This window comes from Staurois parvus, unplaced genomic scaffold, assembly GCF_062004578.1.
Source record: "Staurois parvus isolate SC_StPar_1 unplaced genomic scaffold, SC_StPar_1.0 ptg000608l, whole genome shotgun sequence".
NCBI lineage: Eukaryota > Metazoa > Chordata > Amphibia > Anura > Ranidae > Staurois > Staurois parvus.
In genome coordinates, this window is record NW_028318404.1 from 281499 (window position 1) to 304214 (window position 22716).

General features: G+C 43.5%; 1 long non-coding RNA gene across 2 annotated transcripts in view; it reads right to left on the reverse strand.

Annotated features, from left to right (window-relative positions):
* Positions 1-22716, reverse strand: part of LOC149449660 (uncharacterized) — a 131703-nt gene that overhangs the window by 11953 nt on the left and 97034 nt on the right. Inside the window, exon 4 of one of the 2 annotated variants that reach the window (XR_016315381.1) lies at positions 7254-9976. The exons of the other annotated variant lie outside the window; for it this stretch is intronic. This is a non-coding gene — a long non-coding RNA (uncharacterized LOC149449660). Of the gene's footprint in view, positions 1-7253; positions 9977-22716 lie in introns of those variants that run through there. 2 annotated transcript variants of the gene reach the window in all.

Below are 22716 nucleotides of genomic sequence, written 5' to 3' on the forward strand. Positions count from 1 at the left end.
GTATTATGAAATGCATCCGCTTTCATATCATAGACTGGCATATCCTTAAAAATTTTCATGAGCTGATCAAGGATCTTAAGATTAAGTTCTGCAGCTTTATCCATTAATTTTCTCTTAAGCATTGCTTCATGATCTTGCAGATCATCTTCTAGAGACTTCATGTCTGGTACAAAAGATTTTTGTCTGTCGTGCCTCTGCCTAGTGTCTGCCTTAGACTTTACACAAATTTTTTTTACATCATTCTGTAATTCAGACAGCTGAATATCTTTTATTTGAATTGTACTTTGTAGGTCAACTATTTGCTCAGTCAAAGTCTAGCAATTAGCACATACACTGTTATCTTGCTCTGACTCCATTACACAAGCAGCATTCCTAGGAAACTCAAAAATCATGACGTTAAAAATGTTAACTAACTTCATTATATTTCTAACTTGTTTGCTCAATTTCTTAAAGGAAAACCTAGATTTTTCTATCTTAATATTAGCCTGTAAGCACTCATTATACATGTACCGCCAAAGTTCATCATCTTTAACAAATTTAGACAGATTTCTGAATTCTAATTTAATCTCTCTAGATAATTCATCAATAAAATCCATTACTTACCGATTAAGAAGGTCTTTCTTCAAGTAACGTGGCTTTTCTCTCTTGGCGGGAAATTACATCACCAAGGAACAGCGTTTTCTTGCATTTGCACAAAATTCTCACCAATTCTGATTCTAGGTTGTTTTGAATATGCCGAAGGGTCATCTGCTGAAGGCTTTTATTTCTCCTGAAAGCTTTACTTCATATTTTGCTGACCATACAGCCACCTTCCCTCTCATCAAAGCGAAGGAGAAAAAAGGCCTGGCTCGCCACTGTAAAATACCGGATCGTCTCGATATTTTGTTTACTTGCATTGGTGCGAAAAGTCCAAAATAGAGAGTCCTTCCAGCTCTTGCATAAACTCAAAAATGGATTTAATAATATTACATAAAATTAGGAATAAAATATTGGAATACAGAATGTTAGATAATGTCCAAAAAATATAGTTATGTTCTTGAGATAAAAATTGTATGTATAATTGTGTGTGTGCGTCGTGTGAGTCTGTGAGCTCCTTAGCCCAGCTTGTAAAATGTCCCACTAAAAAGTCTTCGTTCTGCTCTATAAGGAGCAATTCAGCCCCACCTTCTCCTAAAAATAGGCTGTTTTTTCTCTCTGGTTCTTATAGTCCTACAATGATACCTGGTGACAGATGTATTGAACTTCAGTCTTACTCCCCTAGGAGAGAGTCTGAAATTTAATCCTCTAGTCACAACTTCACTGACATTCCATCAGACAGGGGGGATGGGATGTGTTACAAATACATTATATATATATATATATATATATATATATATATATACATACACACACACACATAATCTCCCAAAAGTAATTTTAATATAAAGTTATATCATATATAAATATCCTAATCAAGACATATTACAGTATAAAATTTGTATGCTTAACATGTATGAAATAGATTCTTAAAATTCTCTTATTAGTAAAACTTTAGCTCCTACCCACAGAGATGGGGGGGGATGGGGGAGGAAAGCTAGCTAGCCAATTCATGACTAATTACTACCACATGTTGCTAGAATGTAGAGAAAAAAAACAAGATATATATCCATATACATATGTATTAATGTAGAACAATCTAGAACAAATAAAAATATAACAACTCAATTATTCTATTAAGATCCAACACATTCATACATATGTTAGTAACGTTAATAAGCAGATATTAGATATTAGGTTATGGAAAACTTCTAACACTGCACTGACAGAAAGTATAAGAATGGATTTGGAACAGCCAGGCCTCCATTCTCCTTAGGTATATGGGATCTTTAGAACAGCTGCATCCTCCACAGAGATTGTTAAGGCTTTGTTAAAAAAAATGGGCTGCTCCTGTTGTGGATCCAGCATTATCCTGTGTTAGCAAAGTCTTCAAATGGGTACAAGACTAACAGCCGCTTGGGAAGAGTAAACACCATGTCGAAGATTCTTCTATTCTCCATGAAAGATGCCAGGGAATCAATGGTGCTACAGAAATTCCTTGGTGCTTTGAGGATCCTAAAAGAGTCTAGTCTGGGAACAGCATAGGTAGAACCAGCAGATTGATCCTCAAGATTAAAGTGCCGCAAACTGCATCAATAGGAGACAGCCCTCCTGTCAAAAGTTAGCCTGCAGTTTCTTGTTTGTGTATTCTTACCTCCTTGCTGCAATGCTGTCCTGATCCCTTCACATGTGTGTTTGTCTGTGCTCACCTATGGGCGTTGTCTGCTGTTCTCTGGGTTTTATTTCCTTTCCTTCCTGGCCCGCCTCCTTGTTTGCCTGCCTATATAAGACATGCTCAGGCTAGGCCACTTTGCCTGAGCAACTTCCTAGTTGTCTGAGCTCCTGTGTGTTGCTATTGCCTGTATTCTGCATTGACTTTTTGTGTACTGACCCTGGCTTCGTTCGCTGACTGTGCTTGTTTTGCGCCTGTCCTGACCTCAGCTAGTCTATCGGATTTCCGTTTGTCTCCTCCCATTGTACTCTTCTCCCAAGAGCGGTCTCCTCATCCTCAGCTGGGAGTACCTGGGGGCCGCAACCTGGTCCCAGCTTGCTGCAAGTCCATCCCCACCATCAGGGGCTCTGGTGAAGAAACAGGCTGGGGCTTAGGCTCCGCGCCCTGGGGAACCCCAAGTTGAGTATCTACAAAGGCTCACTACCACAGGTGCTGACACCTCCTTTATATGCAATCAGGCATAGCATCGTCCATTAAGGATTTAAGAGACTCTGTGTCTGATTGGCTCAGTGGTTGAAGGCTCAAATGCTGAATGAAGATCAGATAAAGATTCTGCTAGGAAAGGCTTGAAAGCACTTGTATGACTTTTGTGATGAGAGAACGCAATCAAAATTGCAATTTTGCCTAGAAAATCCTGCATGACAGTGGTGCCATGAGGCACCACACCCAAGGGAACTAAGGAAGACTCAAACAGAGGGAAAAAGTCCAGGCTGTCAGTGTCAAGCCCTCGGGATTGTAAGCTGTAGGCACCCTGGGCAGTAAAACTCTTCCTCGTGCATCTAGGATCTGAGATGCTGCACTACAAGGCAGGAGCAAAGCAGCTCAGGATATACCAGACCTCGAATACATATGAAACCTGCAGCTGATAGTAGGAAATTGTTAGGCTGCCAGAGGCTACCATTTCACTGTAGGCGGATAGAAGATGTGAACTGAGGATAAATCTGTGTGTCATTTAAGTCAGGAGCGGTGGGAAAGTGCTTCCTTTAAGCTGAATGGCAGGAAAGAGGGAACAAAGGATGCATGTGAAACATTCTTCCCAGGTAATGACATTAGCGCTCAGTCCCTTAGCGTTAACCCATTCTAGGGTACACTGACAGGGAGCTTAAAAAGGTGGCCAGTGGCCTTAGTGACAAGGTAGCTCCCAGTGCTCAGACCACGTGACCTACTCACGAGGTCACACCTGGGATTGCGTCACAGCTCTGGACATGAAAAGTTCTCCACTATCACAGTCAATTCTGGTCTGGAAAGAACTACAGTGTACAGCCCAGTACCTAATGGTCATATCACAGGCTAGCCCTGCAATCATCTAGCTCAGTGTGGTCAGGGGGTCTAGCTGGGGAGCTACTGATCTGGATAACCGCATATTGAGCAACTTGGCAGCTTATAGAGGAATCCTGATTGAAGACAGAATAATTCTAATTAAAGACAAAATAGCTAGCAATAAAGGACACAGAAACATCATCCATTCTCCCAGGACACTGACAAACTGAGAAATACTTGGAGTAGGAGCAGTTATACTGGACTGACTACTGTTTGTTTCAGTGTCTAAATTGTCTTGCAAGTAGCAGTGTAACCCAATTGTCACTGAATTCTTGTGCTCTTCTGTTCTTCTTCTCTCTGTCTGGATTTCAGCATTGACTAACAAGATATTTTTTCAATACAGGCTCAGTAGAGAGAGCAATAAAAGGAGCCTAGAGCGCCATATTCTGGCTGATAAAAATATTACATAATATTCACATGCAATATTTCTTATTTACCTGACATTAAAAAAGAGAAATATATCAATGCTCAAAATGAGACCAAAAAAAGAAAAAGAAAATATGTACAAATCCACTTTAAAAGAGACAGAAATCTGTTCTATTTGGGGAGAAGAGATGAATTGCATGACTAGCAGTACTGGGCAGTCAATTTTTGGCTTTCACTTAATGTTGAACTGAACCATTTATTGAGACTGAATTGAACAACATAGAGCAAAGGGTTTTTTTTTGTTTTTTTTTACACCAACACTTAAAGTGATTGTAAACCCAAATGTTTTAATAACAAAACAGGTTTATACTTACCTGCTCTCTGCAGTAGAATTGCACAAAGCGACCCTGACACTGCTCTTCCTGGGTCCCCTGCCAGCACTTCTGGTTCCTCCTTTGCTCGGTGTGCCACCATAGAAAGTCGCTTCCTGTTGTGGCACACCTACAGGTTCGTTCACAAGCCACTCTATCTTTGTTCGTAGACGAAGACAGCAGAGCTAAACCCTGCCCCTCCACCCCCTCATTACAGGATTTGACTGACAGCAGTGGGAGCCGATGGCTCCCGCTGCCTCAGCAAAGCCTGTGAGACTAGGAAGTGAGAGGAGAGAGGCAGACAGGCACAGCGCAGGATAGAGTGCAAGGAATGCATTAAGGTAAAAAAATGTTTAGGCTTTAGAACTACAGTGCCTTGAAAAAATATTCGTACCCCTTGAAATTTTCCACATTTTGTCATGTTACAACCAAAACATCAATGTATTTTACTGGGATTTTATGTGATAAATCAACACAAAGTGGCAAAGCTGGTAGAGACATCCCCAAAAAGACTTGTAGCTGTAATTGCAGCGAAAGGTGGTTCTACAAAGTGTTGATTCAGGGGGCTGAATACAAATGATGTACGCCACACTTTTCACATATTTGTAAAAAATTTTGAAAACCATTTATCATTTTCCTTTCACTTCACAATTATGTGCCACTTTGTGTTGGTCTTTCGCACAAAATCGCAATAAATACATTTAAGTTTCTGGTTGTAACATGACAAAATGTGGAAAATTTCAAGAGGTATGAATACTTTTTCAAGGCACTGTACTTTAAACACATGGGCAATTTTTTAAAGTGGTTGTAAAGGCACAAGGTTTTTTACCTTCATGAAGGTAAAAAACCTTCTGTGTACAGCAGCAGCAACCCCCCCCCCCCCACCAAATTCTTACCTTAGTCATTAATACATACCTTAGCCCCATCACGATCCAGCAATGTGCTCCAGAGCCTTGGCTCTCCAGAGACTCTCCCTCCTTATTGGTTGAGATAGCAATGGAAGCCATTTGCTCCCACTGCTGTCAATCACAGTCAGTGAGCCAATGAGGAGAGAGAGGGGGTGGGGCCAAGCCACGGCTCTGTATGTAAATGGACACGCAGAGCAGTGGCTTGGGAGTGAGCCCGCTCAGGTGCACCCATAGCAAGCTGCTTGCTATGGGGGCACTAGGCAGGAGGGAGGAGCAAAGAGCACCAGCGGAGGACCCAAGAAGAGGAGAATCGGGGCTGCTCTGTTCAAAACCACTGATAAAATTTGGTATGAATTTATTGTATAGTTACACTGGTCCACCAGTATGCAAATCTCATTCCCTGATATCTGTGGAAGCTGAAAATCACTGTGGTAGTCACCACTAATACAGTGATAGCACCAGTCTTGCAGGTCAAGTGCTAAGTGGCTGCTCTTCTGTCTTGTAACCACAGTGGGTGCTTAGCCCTACAGCTATTCACAAAACATCACGCATTTTTTCAACAAATACAAGGTGCGGTGGAGAGATGGGGTGGTGACATCATAGTCTTCAACCCGTTCTATTAGAGCAGGGTCTCCAAACCTTTTAAACAAAGGGCCAGTTTTCTGTTCTTCAGACTCTAGCGGGGGCTCGACTGGTGAGAGTAAAATAATTACATAGCACCTGTGTTCAGTAGGAGAAAGAATAATGCCCCATAACGGGTATTAGTAATAGGAACAGTGCCCTATCCTTGTTGTCAGTGGAAAGAATAATGCCCCATCATAGGTGTTAGTGGGAGACGTAATGCCTCATCGATGGTGTCAGTAGGATGAGTAGTGCCCCATCATTAGTATCCGTGGAATGAATAATGCCCCATCATTACTGTCAGTGAAAGAAATAAACTTTTAGCTTGTAGATCAGTGGGAGGAATAGTGCTTCATATCTGTAAAAAGATTCCACAAGGACCGGTTAAAGGCAAGCAAGAGGTCACATCAGGCCCGCGGGCCATAGTTTGGAGACCACTGTGTCAGAGAATGCCTTGTATTCAGTGAAAAAACAAGACCTTTTGTGAATGGTAGCAGTGCCAGGTGACCGACCCCCTGTCGTTACTATGCTGAAGGGCAGCCGCACAGCTGCTATCACTATTACACATTGGACACTTCTGTACACAAAGAAGAGCCAATAATGAAGTAAGCAAAACAGTAAAACTACCATCAGGAATGTTATAATTAACTGACATTCTTCTTAAGTGCAAAATCTCTTACAAGCCAAATTCCCAATAAACATCTCTGGGATCTACTACTACTGTGACTGCATGTGCTTATTTACATGACTGGAAAACTGTCTAACACCAGCCATGATTTCTCTTGTTCACCCCTGCAAGCTGAAAGAGAAAAATCACTCTAGATCCTCATCCATGCTAAGCCTTTTTAAACCAGGGTGCCTTGGCAAAATGCCTAAAAAAATGCCCAAAAATTGTATACAAGCCAGAGGTGGATCAAGCCTGCCTTTTAGTTACACAAAGCCACAGGTATTTCATTGTGTGTCACTACGACCTTCTACCGGCCAGCATTTCAAAAACCAATGCCATCATCAGTTGATAAAGAGGACAGTAGGCACCTGCAGAGCATCCTTGCAGGACCCTCCACTGTCTCTTAAGGGGAGGGGTTAAATGGTCACAGGTGAAACAGGTCCTATAATATAACTTGCTGTAGAACTCACTCTGGGTTTGCTCATTCTTGAGCTTGCCTGTACTTTGCTTGCTGGACCTTTGACCAACTGGACATTTGATAAGGGGAGTTAAAAAACCGGAGTTGAAAACAGGAAATTATAACAGGAGTCTACTGTTTTGGACTCGGTCACTTACAGACCGTTTACCGTGATCTACCAGTGAGCCAAATTAATATAGAATTACGTGCACATGGAAGAAAGACACTGACACTGTTGCAGTTTGTCAACTTCCTAAAATTCTGTTTTATTGAGGAACTAACAGTATCATTTATAGGGCATATGATGCAGGCAAAGCATATACATCGATTGGGTGAAAAGTCCACTGGGTTTCTGCGTGTTCTTCCATCCGTGTTGATATCTTCCAATCATTGGGGGTTGTTTACATTAAAAGATACTTTTCTCCTAATGAGTCACCAAGGGTGAGACTCCGGATGAAGGCGCCATCTTAATTATCATCATTGTTCTGTCAACCTATATCTGATTGTTTACTTAAGAGAGTAAGGAATTTTTTTAAAGAGCAAGAAACATAAAGTAGCAAGACTATAAAATTGTCATTTTACTGATCATCTAATAAAACGTGGACTGTCTATCACAATCCACTACAATCCCCCCTTAAAATAGCTATTTTATTCCTGACTGTCCCTATGTCTTCTGATGTCCTAACTGCCTGGTGGCCCTCCCCCTGGAACTCTTTTAAGACGCATATAGAGCCCCTGAGTGGCTAATCCATCCCTAGAGTCTCGATACGTCCTGAGAAGGCCACAGTCAGGCACTGTCTTTCCCTGCTTATAGTTGTCTGTTGGGGGGGGGGGAATTTGTAGCATTCCCTTTTTTTTATAAATCTGAAATATGATGATCAGGGGCCATGGTCTGTAAGGGAGTATAGGATTCCCTTTCTTCACGGGGGAGTTCAACATTGTTATAGTTCAGGAATGTAGGGGAGATCTCGTTCACAGCTTTCCCTATTAGCCTCTTAATGCAAGGGATCACACAGCAGGCGACTATTGCCATTAGAATGATAATACCCAGGATAACCACCCCTGCTTGGGCGAGGGCTTTCTGCCAGCAACTCAGCCATCCAAACCACTGATCCCAGGGATGTGTAATACCAGAGTTTTCCTTAAGTTCATTTGACAGGTCCTCCAACCTCTTGATGGCCAGTGTCACCTTCCCATTTGGGCCTGTGTTATCTGGGATATACGTACAGCAGGTCATAGTCTTTGGTATCATTTTACAGACCCCCCCCTTTTTCAGCTAATAACATATCGAGTGTCATACGATTTTGAAAGACCATGTTAGAAGTAGCCTCCAACTGCTCTGCTATCCCCTTTAGGGCATCTCGTGTGTAGTTTACAAACCGTTGTTGATTATAGTAGATGTAGTTTATCCAATCTACATTCTTGTTCTCAGTGATGAAGAGGAATAGGGATTCAAATCCTGCGGCCACCTGGTCTCTGGCCTTGAATTCATCGGGTACCCCCCTTGGGACTCCTGTCGCATCTATATAGACATGGGGGTCAAAACTCCCTTGTGGGGCACTTCCGTTTGTGCTTGGTTGCATGGGGGGGGGGGGGTATATGCAGTGGCATTATGGCCTTGGCAAGGGTGCATTCCCCTCTCCACTTCCCCGTCAGTCGGGTCTTAATCTTCTGATCACCATAGATCCAGAATATATCCCTCAACGACATAACTTGATTTTGAGTTAAATTTGACTGGGCTGTGCTATAAGCAGCGCAGAATCCCTTTGTGAAATTCCCCAGGAACCTTCCTCCTTCGTAACTGGCATAGCAGGTATAATTACCGGGATATATAGTTAAACCATTTGGGGCCTTTCCGTCTCCTTGGACTAGGGGGTAACGCTGCTTCCAGTCCTCACATAAAGACTGGTTCGTAGAGATGTTAGTATACAGGCTTAAGACACACTCCTCTATGGAATCTGGTAGGGTTAGTGGCACCATCCCCAGATGTGGTCTGGCATGACCACACACATAACAGTTGGACCTATTATGAGAGTTGGCATTATACCTCATCCATTCTAACCACAAGTTAATGTCTGAGAATCCTGTCTCTTCTGCCATAGTGTCCTCAAAGGATGGGTTTGCCAGAGCCACCATTTCTCCCAACTGCTGAAATTTAGACATCAAGGGATTGGGAGAAGGGAGAGAATGATTAAGGGGGCCAACCACTCTTTTGAAAGGTATATATCTTTCAGTTGGAACTCACAATGGTGGATTGTGCCACCTCTGGGGTATAACACCCCTAGAAGGTAAGTTCCCTGATCTCCCGGACTCTCTATGGTCAGAGTAAGGGGGATGGCTACAGTGAATTGCTTGTTCATTTTGGTGGATCACCTATCTACCTTAGGGGTGGTAAGTGAGTGTCATTCGGGAAATTAGAGATTTTCCATACCGGTCTTTCCGCTCTACTGCACTTTGTGGCTTATACCCCCAAACCGGTCTCGTGTTCCATCCCACTGATCCCCAGTAGCCACAATCTGCTCCCCAATAATTATCTGTAACACATATATATATTGTGGAGGCAATGGGGACAGGTGTGTTCTTGCACAGGCTATGATTGAAGAAAAATGTTGCTACTTGTGTGTTGGATGAATTATACCAAAACTGGGTGGAGTCACCCTTGTGAGTGATGGCCACCTGTTGGCCCCCTCCCATTTCCACCAAAAAAGGATATGCAACACAATCATTGTGGTGTGGGTGACACGGACAGGGCCTCGTCCTCTGGATCTGGAACCTTCTTGCAATGTGAAGCGTGTATCCAGGTGGACTTTCCCTCCAACTTCACTGAAGTGGCAGTCACCAGGAGCACCTGGAAAGGACCGTCATATCTGGGTTCCAATGTATGTTTTCACAGAAACTTTTTGACCAAGACCCAGTCTCCAGGTTGTAAAGTGTGTGTTCCTATGTCCGCCTCAGGATCTGGAATGGAGGAGAAAACTTGCGCATGGATATTAGTCAACACACGTGCCAAAGATATCACATACTTTGTCAATGAGTCAGACTGCAACTGTAATTATTGAGGATAGTAGGTACCCAGTCTAGGGGCGGACCCAAACAAAATCTCATAGGGAGACAACCCATGACTTCCCCTTGGTGTGTATCTAACGTTGAAAAGAGCAATAGGCAAGCTGTCCAGCCATCCCATGCCTACCTCTTGGGCCATTTTTAACATTCTTGACTTCAGGACCCCATTTAGGCGCTCTACCTTCCCACTACTCTGGGGATGATAGGGTGTGTGAAACGCAAGTGTGACCCCCAGAGCCCCCCCAGATCTCTTTTGTGACATTGGCAGTAAAAGCCGGTCCCTGATCGCTTTCAACCACCTCGGGCACTCCATATCTGCAGACTATCTCCGTGAGCAGCTTCTTGGCAGTGGTTCTTGCCATCTGGTTGGTTACTGCGAATGCCTCTGGCCATCCTGAGAACATATCCACCACCACTAGGGCATATTCAAATCGTCCACTTTTTGGCATCTGGATATGATCTATCTGGATCCTCTGAAATGTATATAGTGCCCTGGCCAGATGTTTGCTTGGAGGTTTCTCAGGTCTTCCAGGATTGCACTTGGCACATACAACACAAGACTTACAGAATCTGTCTGTGTAAGCCGTAATTCCGGGTGCCACATAGTATTTACTGATCAAAGAGTTCATTAGCATCTTGGACAGGTGTGACGCTCCATGTGCTCACTGCACTGTTGCCGGATATAAGGATCTGGGAAGCAAAACCTTCTTCCCCACCACCCACAAGCCTTTGTCCTCAACTGCTCCTTTCTGTATCCATTCCTTCCTTTCTTCTTCTGAAGCGTTATCCTGGGCTTCCTGGGGTTGGTTGTCCTTGGGCTGATGAATTAGCACAGGCATCACCTCACTGCACATCTCTTCATCCTCTTCCTGCTCCCTGACCGCAGCTTGCTTAGAAGCCATGTCCGCCAGATGATTTCCTTTTGCTTCCATAGTGGTCAATTTACCGTGGGCCTTCACCTTCAGTATGGCCACTTGGGCTGTTAGTAAGAGTGCTTCCATAAGGCGGTTGATCGCCTTTCCATGCTTTACAGGAGTCCCAGCTGCCGTGAAAAAGCCCCTCATTTTCCAGATTAGGCCAAAATCAAGTACAACCCCCAGTGCATATCTGGAGTCCGTGTAAATGTTAGCTGTCTTTCCTTTTGTTAATTCACAGGCTTTGGTGAGGGCCCTTAGTTCAGCCTCTTGTGCAGACATAAAAGGTGGAAGAGGTCTAGCTTGCAGTACCATTGTGTCGGTAGTCACAGCATATCCAGTGTGGTTGTTGCCAGCATTATCTGCAAAGCGGGATCCATCCACAAAAAGTATTAGGTCAGGATTTGATAGGGGCGTATCATGGACTGTTGGTAGGTGTGTAGTTTCTGCCTGCATACGTTCCAAACAGTCATGTGCCATATCCTCTGGTGCCATGTCTTCGGTGTCTTCTTCTGTTTCTTCTACCCCCCCCCCCCCGGAAGAGGGAGAAGAGTTGCAGGGTTTATCTGGGTACATCTGACCAGGATAACATGATCAGGCAGGAGGAGGGAGCCTTGTAGTCGCAGATGTCTGGCAGCAGATAGATGTTTGGGTTGGGTTTGATTCAATATTGCAGTGATGTCATGGAGGGCCAGAAGTGTGAGTGGATGTCCTAAGACCAAATCTGCCGTCTTATCCAGGAGAAGATGGACAGCAAAAACAGCCCTCAGACAGGAGGGACCACCCCGTGCAACTGGGTCCAGCCTGCCGGAATAATAGCCTAGAGACCGGAGGTGACCTCCGTAGCGTTGTACCAGGACTCCTGTTGCATGACCCTGCCTCTCAGCCACAAAAAATTTGAAGGGCTCATCGTAATCCAGAAAGCCTAATGCAGGTGCAGTGGAAATGGCCTTTCTCAGGCGATGGAAGTACAGCTTTTTCTGTCAGGAAGAAGGGTTCAGATTTCAGGGCATCATAAAGGGATTGCATCAAGATGGAGGCTTCTGGGATCCAGGAACGACAATAGGAAACCAACCCTAGGAAAACATGCAGGGCTTTTGGTCCCTGAGATATTGGGACATTCTGGATAGCCCGTACTCTATCCGGCGTGAGGCGACGAGTGGCTTGGGAAATGCAATGTCCCAAAAAAAAAGACAGAAGTTTGGCACCACTGTAACTTGTCCTTTGAAACCTTGCAGCCCTGTTCAGCCAGGTGGTGGCATTGCAGACTCTTCCCACCCTTCTGAAATATCCTGGTTTTTCACAGTTGAAACAAACAAGTGGGTTTCTTCTGGAGACCTGCTCTCCAGCCGACAACATGAGTGGTGTCGGCTTCTGGGCCACCTGGGCCGCTTCCAGACCTTTTGCCACCAGCAGTATATCCAGGTGGACGGTACGGTACTCTGGACGGGCAGTGATCAAACCCTTGCGAACAGACTCCTTTAGTCCTGATACAAATGCAGAGGCCAGCATTTGAGTATGTACCTTGTAATGGACACTGAATCCCAGGTCTGTAAACACCTGTGTTAGTCTGGTATGGAACTTTTCCACCGACTCAGTCTTGTCTTGGGTAATGTCCTGCAATGTGGTGGCCTGGTCCGCCAGTCTCTCTCTGGCCCACTGCTGCAACTGGTCACAGAAAGAAATTCCCGAGGCATAAGTGGTGTCCTCATTTGGCTTTACTCTGGTGAGATCCTTTTCCATTATAGGCCAATATGCACACCCAGCCTTGATCTCACACAGACTGACCAGGTCCCTCCAAGCTGTGGAATAGGTCTTGTGGATCTGGGCTATGCGCCGGTAAAAAGGCATCTGGTGTTTCTCCGGGTCCGAGAGAGTTGTGACTAGTGCGGAGGCTTGGGATGGAGTGAAGGCCACATACATGATAGGAGCATCAGGTAGGTTGGGCACCGGGCGGGGATGGTCTTCTTCAGATCCTTGAGGGCGATAGACAGGATTGTGGTAAGTGGAAGAAAAGGGATGAGGTGCTGAGTCTGCTCCCATTCCAGACTCATACATAGATAATTTTTGACGATGGGGTTTTGTGGTTGGGGGAAGTTGAACGAGTGGTTTGCTCTCTGGACCATGGCCTTCTAAGAATGGATCATTCCGTTGGGAACAAATGGAAACAGCATCATCCTCTCGGGTACCCTGGCGGACTGCCGCAGCCACTGTCTTTTCTTGAGCCCATCCTCTTCTGTCTGGCAGAGAGGTAGGGGTTACCACATCTGTAAAATTCCAGCCCGGCCATTCTGTGGGTGTCTTCAGTTCAACTTGGTCTGAAGCCTCTGTTTGTTTTGGTGGTGGTGGTACTACAGGCATCAGGGGTGTGTGGAGAGCCGAAGGTGGTTGGGAGCCAGAGACAGTAAGCACTGGGCAAAGGGGCAGCTGGCAATAGGTGTGTATGGTGTATGGTGTACTAAGCCCAGAGTCAACATGGCTTCCGGTGGCTTCACTGGGCGCCGCCATCTTTGATGAGGGCGGAAGGGGCGGGGCCGGAGGCGGAAATGGAGGTGACTGAGTTGGAAGCATCAGATGTTGCATAGTCAGCTTCCGGTCACATCCCTTGCAAATCTCCTCCCACCCCGGATTCTTAACTGAACACCCCTTACATATCCGGAGGTTCTGACTACACGGTATGCAAAAATCTGGACTCTCGGGGTGCGGCCTTCCTGTATTTCCACATGCCTCGCACCTCCAGTACGGGCCATCATCATAGGGGGGCGGCGCCTTGCCGGGCGCATCTCCTTTCCTGTAATATACATATACAACTCCCCCGTCCTGATTCAGTTTTTGCTCCACCCACCCCTCATGGTGTAGGGCGCGGGCCACATTAAACCAAGTTTCTGCTGTCTTTAACATGTTATGCTTCATTAGAAGCCCTTTCTTCTCTTTACACAGCTTTCTCCACCAGTTCACAAGCAAACGAACTGTTCTCTGGCTTTATAAGTTTCTGTCTCATTTTGTTTTACTTCCCTCCCGGGGACCCTAAGGTGGTCCCCAAAGCCGTCACTCTGTTCTGAAAGTGCTGTGTCGTGAGACAGTGTAAGCAGAACCCGCGCAGCACTTCGCCCCCTGCTTCTCCTCCAGTAACTTCCCTATTTGTCAGCTACACTGAGAATAATGTACATTAACCCTGTAAACCAATATATCAGGAGCTACGATTGTCACTGTACTACTACTACTTTCACCAATCCCCACTCTTTCGTGTACACCAAACATTAATCCACATACACAGTGTGATCAGACACGCCTGTCGGGAGTAAAATGTTTTTTTTTGTTTTTTTTTTAGTTTTCTTTTTCCCCCACAAGACCAATCCCTGGCTGTGGTTATTTTTTCCCTCGAGTCACCATTACTGCGACTACGAGTTCCCCTCGTCAGTCACCATTACTGCGACTGCGAGTTCCCGGCACCCTCTCTCAAACCAGGGTGTATCCTGTCCACTCCTGACGAATATTTTGCCGTAATTCTCCCCTCCCTCACAGGCGCATCAACAACAACCCAACCAATCACACTGGTACACACAGACAACACAAAAGACTGGTAGATGACATATCACACTGGTAGATGACGTTACACTGACAGGTGGGTTCAAAGGAGCCCCGGGCAAGTACCTGTCCTTTGCTGCTGACCAACGGACAGCCAGACGGGTGAGTAGTCCCGCTGGGCAATTCCAGATTACGCAGGTAAGGAATTATTAAACATAAAAATTCACTTACCGCTTTAGGAGGTGATCAGTCTCCGAGTCTGGAATGCTCCACGGTCCCCCTCATCCACTCTCGGTCGGCTGGTCCAGTGTTCAGAAAACCCGGGCTCCACGCTGGGTGACAAAATGTTTTGGACTGGGTCACTTACAGACCATTTACCGTGATCTACCAGTGAGCCAAATTAATATAGAATTACGTGCACGTGGAAGAAAGACACTGACACTGTTGCAGTTTGTCAACTTCCTAAAATTCTGTTTTATTGAGGAACTAACAGTATCATTTATAGGGCATATGATGCAGGCAAAGCATATACATTGATTGGGCGAAAAGTCCATTGGGTTTCTGCGTGTTCTTCCATCCGTGTTGATACTTAAGAGAGTAAGGAATTTTTTTAAAGAGCAAGAAACATAAAGTAGCAAGACTATAAAATTGTCATTTTACTGATCATCTAATAAAACGTGGACTGTCTATCACAATCCACTACAATCCCCCCTTAAAATAGCTATTTTATTCCTGACTGTCCCTATGTCTTCTGATGTCCTAACTGCCTGGTGGCCCTCCCCCTGGAACTCTTTTAAGACGCATATAGAGCCCCTGAGTGGCTAATCCATCCCTAGAGTCTCGATACGTCCTGAGAAGGCCACAGTCAGGCACTGTCTTTCCCTGCTTATAGTTGTCTGTTGGGGGGGGGGGGGGAATTTGTAGCATTCCCTTTTTTTTATAAATCTGAAATATGATGATCAGGGGCCATGGTCTGTAAGGGAGTATAGGATTCCCTTTCTTCACGGGGGAGTTCAACATTGTTATAGTTCAGGAATGTAGGGGAGATCTCGTTCACAGCTTTCCCTATTAGCCTCTTAATGCAAGGGATCACACAGCAGGCGACTATTGCCATTAGAATGATAATACCCAGGATAACCACCCCTGCTTGGGCGAGGGCTTTCTGCCAGCAACTCAGCCATCCAAACCACTGATCCCAGGGATGTGTAATACCAGAGTTTTCCTTAAATCTTAATTATCATCAGTGTTCTGTCAACCTATATCTGATTGTTTACTTAAGAGAGTAAGGAATTTTTTTAAAGAGCAAGAAACATAAAGTAGCAAGACTATAAAATTGTCATTTTACTGATCATCTAATAAAACGTGGACTGTCTATCACAATCCACTACACTACTAACCTGTGACATCTGGTATTTCCTATTAATATTGTAACTGGGATAATGTGTGCTAGCAGGGTGGAAGGTTTTGTGCAGTGCAGTGTGCTGCATGTATGCAACAATGGAGCAACAGCTCCAGGATGGATACCGCTGCTACAGATGTGAGCGGGTTCCTCTTCTAGAAGCTCGTGCTAAAGATCTGGAGGAGCAAGTTGCAACACTGGGCAGAACCGCTTACCATGAAAGGGGTCTTCTGCTCTCTGAGCAGGCAGCTAATGGGATTGATGTGGAGGGCGGAGGGGCTAATCAGGTAGAAAGATGGGTTATTGTAACGAGAGGGAGTGGTAGGGACGCACACAAAAGGAAGGCAGGCCCTGGGTTTGAGCACCCAAACAGATTTTCCAAGTTGGGTGAAGATGGGGGGGTGGCAAGCTAAGGGGTGGAAGCCCTGGATGTTACTGCTATCCGTAACAGCCGGGAGGGCAGACCATCTGGGAGTGGTGGTGAGGGTAGTGCAGGAAGGCCCTGACAGCTGGTGGTAGTAGGAGATTCTATAATCAGAAGGACTGATAGAATAATTTGTCGCCAGGATCACCTCAACCGAATGGTTTGCTGTCTCCCTGGTGCCAGGGTTCAGCATGTGATGGACCGGGTTGATCAAATACTGAAAGGGGGCTGGGCATGACCCAGTTGTCTTGGTCCATGTTGGAACCAATGACAGAATACATTGAAGTTGGAGGTTCCTTAAGAATCAATTTAAAGAACTAGGCTGCAAGTTGAAGGGAAGGACCTCCAAGGTGATATTCTCTGAAATATTACCTTTTCATTGGAGTGCAAACTATATGCTAGAGATGCTTTGCACCTAAATGGAAGGGGGTCTGCTGTGCTGGGGGAGAGGGCTTATGGAAAGGCTGGAGGAGTATTTAAACTAGGATCGAGGGGGGAGGGAGAATTAGATTATAATGTGGTAGACAGATCAGACAGGAGTCAGTACTTATTGGTGGGTGGAATGGGGAAAGATGGGGGGGAAGGCTATGGCAGATAAAAATGTTCCCATGTTACAAACAACCACTGGAATTGGTACCATTTGTATGGAAATAACAAATATGCAAAATATGTGTGCAAAAGGTGTCAATGAATTAAAGTGTTTGTTCACCAATGCCAGAAGTCTGCCAAGCAAAATAGGTGAGTTGGAAGCTTTGGTGCATGAAGAGAACTATGATTTAATTGGTATTGCTGAATCTTGGCTTCATTCTTCACATGACTGGGCCATTAATATCCCTGGCTATGTTCTCTTTCGGAGAGAGAGGGTAGATAAGAAAGGTAGTTGTGTCTGTCTCTATGTGAGAAGTGCTCTCAGAGCGAGTGTGAAAGTGTAAAAGTTGATGGGAGAGTGTGATGAGGCTGAAGTATTATGGGTGGAACTGCACATGGGGGTGCATACTACAAAGGTAATCATTGGAGTTTGTTATAGGCCTCCCAGTGTTAATGAGGAGGTGGAGACTCAACTCCTTGCACAGATTGAAAGGGCTGGGACAGTGATAATAATGGGGGATTTTAACTACCTGGAAATTGACTGGAGTAATGGTACTGCAGGAACAGTTAAAGGGCAAACATTTTTAAACCTACTACAGGACATGGTAGTTCATGTCCTGTATGGTACAGTTGATAGAGGCCCCAACTAGGAATGATGCTCTGTTGAACCTGGTAATCTCAAACCATGGAGAGCTTACTACAAATGTCCATATAAAATAACATCTGGGTAGCAGTGACCATAACATGATTTCATTTATTGTTAGTAGTAAACAGCAAGCACATACGGAAAGAATAAAAACGTTCAACTTCCCAAGGCTGAGAGCTGCTCTCCAAGACTTAGACTGGGAGGAAATATTGGCATCAATGAACACAAAACAGAAATGGGAGTTCTTCAAAAAGACTGTATGTGAACACACTGCAAAATATATTCCCATGGGCAACAAATTTAAAAGTCTAAAAATCAAACCTATGTGGCTATAGTTAAAAAAGCTATAGATAATAAGAATAAAAGAGCTTTTATTAAATATAAAAATGAAGGAACGCTATCCTTTAAACATTACAAAGAATATAACAGAGTATGCAAAAAGGAAATAAAGGCTGCAAAAATTGAAAACAAACGACAGATTGTAAAAGATAGAAGAACCAAACCCCAAAAATTCTTCAAATATATTAACCTCTTCCACACCGGGCAGTTTTACCCCCTTCCTGCCCAGGCCAATTTTCAGGTTTCAGCGCTCTCACAATTTGCACGGTCATACAACACTGTACCCAAACTAAAATTTTATCATCTTCTTCACACAACTAGAGCTTTCTTTTGGTGGTATTTAATCACCACTGGGGTTTTTATTTTTTGCTAAATTAACAAAAAAAAGACTGAAAATTTTGAAAGAAAAATCACATTTTTCTTTGTTTCTGTTATAAAGGTTTGCAAATAAATAATTGTTCTTCATAAATTTAGGCCAAGATGTATTCTGCTACATGTCTTTGGTGAAAATAACCCAAATTAGGATGTATTATTTAGTTTGTAGGAACGTTACAGAGTTCACAAACTATGGTATAGATCTGAATATTGATCAATCCTGAAGTACTGACAGCCAATCTAATTTCTTGAGGTCTAAGAATGTCAGAACAATACAGATATCCTCCAAATGACCCCTTTTTGCAGAGTAGACAGTCCGACGTACTTCATAAGAGGCATGGCGAGTTTTTTGAAGTTGTATTTTTTTGTCATAATTTTTCGGAAAATTAAAAAATTAAAAAAAATATTTTCACTATTATTTTTTTACATACTGTCACCAGTGCAGTACAGCGTCATCATATAACTGGCATGGCGGTGATCAGGGACACTGACTGGTGACAGTATGATAAAAAAAATTATAATTTTTTAAAAGAAAATAATATTTTTAATTTTTTATTCCATTTTTTTTTTTTTTTTTTAAGATTTTTTTTCATATTACATTATGACCAAAGTAGTACAATGTTACCATAGTAACATAATACTACTTTGGGGAAGTGATCAGTATTTTTTTTTTTTTTTTACACAATTTGCTTAGAGCAAAGAATTACTTTGCTATAAGCAAGCATTTACCTGAATGACATCGATTCATTCAGGGTTTTTTTTTTTGTACTTAGCTGTGATTTGGCCACAGCTAATCACATGGCACAGCTGGGCTGTGATTGGCCCAGCCTGTGCATGTGATTGCTGTGACCATTCACAGCTAGACACACTAGTATACAATGGATAGCATGAATGAAGCTATCCATTGTATACAACTGTCATGTGACCTGCTGTGATTGGTCACATGGTACAGGCAACGGGGCTAGTACTCAGATCTGTCATCGGCCATGTCCAAGATACACGGCCGGTGACAGATCGCGCCGCTGCGCGGCTCTGCAGGTGCGCAAACTGCGCATGCCCGAAAAGACACCATATGGCGTCCACCCGGAAAGGTAAGGGTTTTTGCCGGCCGCCATTCTGCTATAGGCCGGGCGGGAAGAGGTTAATAGTAAAAGGGTTCGGTCTGAGCATGTAGGCCCTTTACAAAATAATCTAGAGTGGGTGACTGGGGACAAAGAGAAGCCAAATTTATTAAATACCTTCTTCAGCTCTGTGTATACAAAGGCGCATGGGGGAGCTCTTGTCCATAATGGGCATGGTATTGACACAGCTCCAGATGACCCACATTGGCTCACAATTGATACAATCGAAAAACATTTAGAAAGAATAAAGGTGAATAAAGCACCTGGACCGGATGGCATACACCCATGGGTCCTTAAAGAATTGAGCTCTGTCATTTCAAAGCGATTTCTCCTTTTTATGGACTCTTTAATGACTGGCAAAGTACCACTTGGATTGGCGTAAGGCCAATGTGGTGCCAATATGTAAAAAGGGCCAAAATCTTTACCATGTAATTATAGACCTGTTAGTTTAACTTCTATAGTTGGGAAGATACTGGAGAGTTTAATAAAAGACCACATAGTGGAATTCGTGCTGGAAACAAATATTTTAAGCAATAGACAGCATGTATACATGAAAGACAGAAGTTGTCAAACAAATCTGATTTCTATTTATGAAGGGGTGAGCAAAACCTTGGACAGAGGGGTGGCGGTAAACGTGGTATACTTAGATTTTGCAAAAGCGTTTGACACAGTTCCCCACACACGGCTAATGTGTAAGGTAAAGTCTACGGGCTTGGAAAAATACGTATGTAAATGAATAGAAAACTGGCTAAAAGATCATTCAGAGAGTAGTGGTTAATGATTCATACTCTGAATGCTCTGGGGTCATCAGTGGTGTACCCCAGGGTTCAGTGTTGGGACCCTTACTTTTTAATATATTTATAAACGATATAAGGTCTGAGATAAAAAATCCCATTTCAGTCTTTGCAGATGACACCAAGCTGTGCAGTGGAAGAACGTCATTACAGGATGTCTCCAACTTAAAAGCCGACCTCAATGCACTGTTTAATTGGGCAACTATGTGGAAATGAGGTTTAATGTTGATAAATGTAAGGTTATGCACTTGGAGGCTAAGAATATGCATGCATCATACATACTGGGGGGGGGGTACAACTGGGGGAACCAATGGTGGAGAAGGATCTGGGAGTTCTGGTAGATCACAAGTTTAATAATAGCATGCAATGCCAAGCTGAGGTTTCTAAAGTGAGCAAAATCCTCTCTTGTACTGAAAGAGGTATAGACTCCAGAGAGAGAGAAATTATATTACCCCTCTACAAATAATTAGTAAGACCTCATCTGGAATATAAATTCAGTTTTGGGCACCAATTCAAAAAAAGAACATTGAGGAACTGGAGAAAGTACAGAGAAGGGCAACCAAACTGATGAGGCATGGAGGAGATCAGCTATGAGGAAATATTAGAGGAACTGAATTATTCCCTATTGAGAAGAGGAGATTAAGGGGGGATATGATCAACATGTATAAATACATCAGTGGTTCTTACTGTATAGTGTACTTGGTGTAGAGCTATTCATTTTGAGGTCATCACAAAGGAAAAGGGGGCACTCTTTACATCTGGAGGAAAAGAAATGTACACTACAAACATGGAAAGGTTTCTTCACAGTGAGTGCTGTGAAAATGTGGAATAGACTCCCTCAAGAGTCGTTTCTGGCCAGCTCAGTGGATTGCTTTAAAAAAGGCCTGGATTCTTTCCTAGATACACAGAATATAATTGGATACTAACCTTCATAGGTAAAGTTGATCCAAGGAATATCAGATTGCCTCTCAGGGGATCAGGAAGAAATTATTTTTCCTGCAGGAGATAATTGGATCATGCTTTTCTGTGTTTTTTTTTTGCCTTCCTCTGGATCAACTGTGGGTATAGGAGTATAACTTTTTTTTTTAATAGCTGAACTGGATGGACTTTTGTCTCTCTCTGTCACCGCTGGAGTCACATTAGCTGAGTGATGGAGAAAAATTTAGAGGGAAGAAAAACTAGTACTAGTCAGTACCAATGTGCAAAAGTGTATTTGATTTGGAAGAATAAACCACCTTAAACGCTGGGTGTACTACGTGTATGGATGTTAAAGGATTATGTAAAATTATTAGAATAGTTCTTTACATTTTAGAAAGGGGTGCCTCAAGGCTGTCCAAAATTTTAAAGGGTGCCTTGACTGAAAAAAGGTTAGGAAACACTGAGGAATCTACACTGCCAGCTGTTGTATTTGGACAGCTAAAGAACCAACAGCTGACTGGCTGATTGGACATGGTCATTATTTAAATGATGATTTTTCAAAGAAAGTTTGTCAAGTCTCTGGTGCTATCAGGGCCACCCATTTATTTAATGTTAAGGGATTCAACTTAAAAGTGATGCTAAACCTTTTTTTTAATGATCTTTAAAATAAATTTACCTGCTCTGTGTAATGGTTTTGCACAGAGCCGCCTCACTCCTCTTTTTCTTGGGTCCCTCGCCCGGCACTCTGGGCTCTTCCCTCCTGCTGAGTGCCCCCATAGCAAGCTCACTCACAAGCTCCACTCTGTGTTAACAGACACACAGACCACAGCTGAGCCCCACCCCTGCTCTATCCTCATTGGCTGTGACTGAGAGCAGCAGAAGCCAATGGCTCCTGCTTTTGCCTCTCTGCTCAATGAGAATAGAGAGATTCAAGAGAGATGCTTCTCTCGTACACATCGCTGGATCGAGATTAGGCTCAGGTAAGTATTTAGGGGGGCGGAGGGGGGGGGAATCTGCATGCAAAATGTTTTCTACCTTAATGCAGAGAATGCATCAGATTATCTACCCTACGGTTATTTAAAGATGCAGGGGACTTAATGGTCACATGTGCCAACTTCAGCAAATGGCAGGTTGGGATAAAGAAAACGCAAAAGATCCGATACAAGGACTAATAACTTATTTTGAAAAACATTTTCTCCCAACTAGAATTCAATGTTATGAGAACATTTACACATAACCGCACTCTTCTAGTTTCATAAAATATGGCAAAATATGAAATTATTATTGAGTTGTGAGGGGTATACCCAAACTTATACTTTAAGGAACCAATAAGTTACTAGGAGCTGAATTATAGTATTCACAGGGAGTCAAATATATTTACCAATTATGAGGATAATACATTTAAAATGTTTCAGACTTTCCCTGAAGAGTTCAACCTCCCATAAAATAAACTAAGGAAAATAGGTTTAAAAATAGGTTTTTCTAGTACTTGCAATTAAGACACGCATACAATCGCAAGCTCACATTCACAATTTGCTTTTGCAGCACATCCCAACAGAATCTTATTGGCACAAGTGGTAACAAGGAAA